Genomic DNA, 1,314 nt, shown 5'->3' on the forward strand with positions numbered 1-1,314 from the left:
AGGTGCCATCGGGTATATAGGGAAGAGCACCTCGCTGATTCTCCAAGGTGATAGGCTACCGGATCCCATGACCTCTCGAGCCCAGCGAGAGGCCTCTCGAGCGGACACAAATGCCTCGAAAAAGTCCCTCTGCACTGAGGTAGTGACGATTCTTATTACGAATGGCAAATCATCCAAGGAAGGGACGAACCCGGCTGGCCTCGGCCGTTAAACGAGCCGGCTTCGTTCGGCCGCTAAACGAACCGGCGTCGTTCGGCCGCAAAACGAACCGGCGTCGGCCGCTAAACGAAACCCCGGGCGGGACAGGGCCGCCCACGTCTCAGCCTTAATGACCCGTTACGGGGTGACGCCCGGATACGCTTTGTGTGTCATGGCCCTGAGATTCTGGAAATCGAACTGCGCCTGGGGCAGGCCTCCGCCCGGCCGACGTTAGCGCGTCGGCCGCCATGGGCGGTCGGTTCCTCCCCGACCCGGCGCTCTCGCCTCCAGGGGGGCTCTCCGGAGCCCGCCCGACCCTTTCCGCGGGAGACTCAGACGGTCCGTCAGACGCGAAGGTCCGCCACCGGCGGCCGGCGAGGGCCTCGGCGACCGAGGGCGGAGACGCCCCCGGCCCGTCGCGGCCACCCGGCCCCGCGAAACGCACCTTTCCTCGGTTACGGCCCACCCGGCCGCCCCTCAGCCTACGAGAGGGGAGAGCCACACGAGAGTGGCCCCGGTCCCGCTCCCCCCGGGGGGTGGAAACCGGGACCCGCGCCGCGTGAACCCCGGGTCAGAGCGAGGCTCTCCTACGGCTACACTACCTGGTTGATCCTGCCAGTAACATATGCTTGTCTCAAAGATTAAGCCATGCAGGTCTAAGTGCACACGGCCGGTACAGTGAAACTGCGAATGGCTCATTAAATCAGTTATGGTTCCTTTGATCGCTCCACCCGTACTTGGATAACTGTGGCAATTCCAGAGCTAATACATGCAAACGAGCGCCGACCCGGCCCGCGAGGGCCGGGGACGCGTGCATTTATCAGACCCAAAACCCATCCGGGACGCGTCTCCGGGCGCGCCCCGGCCGCTTTGGTGACTCAGGATAACCTCGAGCCGATCGCGCGCCCCCGCGGCGGCGACGACTCATTCGAATGTCTGCCCTATCAACTTTCGATGGTACTTTAGGCGCCTACCATGGTGACCACGGGTGACGGGGAATCAGGGTTCGATTCCGGAGAGGGAGCCTGAGAAACGGCTACCACATCCAAGGAAGGCAGCAGGCGCGCAAATTACCCACTCCCGACTCGGGGAGGTAGTGACGAAAAATAACAATAC

General features: G+C 63.2%; 1 non-coding gene across 1 annotated transcript in view; it reads left to right on the forward strand.

The window, feature by feature from the left end:
* Positions 1-797: 797 nt before the first annotated feature.
* The window catches only part of LOC135765706 (18S ribosomal RNA), a 1,855-nt gene continuing 1,338 nt past the window's right edge, over positions 798-1,314 (forward strand). Inside the window, exon 1 of the ribosomal RNA XR_010540973.1 lies at positions 798-1,314. This exon is cut by the window's right edge and continues 1,338 nt beyond it. This is a non-coding gene — a ribosomal RNA (18S ribosomal RNA).

This window comes from Paramisgurnus dabryanus, unplaced genomic scaffold (genome assembly GCF_030506205.2).
Source record: "Paramisgurnus dabryanus unplaced genomic scaffold, PD_genome_1.1 h2tg000254l_1_41051__unordered_in_group10, whole genome shotgun sequence".
Classification (NCBI taxonomy): Eukaryota; Metazoa; Chordata; class Actinopteri; order Cypriniformes; family Cobitidae; genus Paramisgurnus; species Paramisgurnus dabryanus.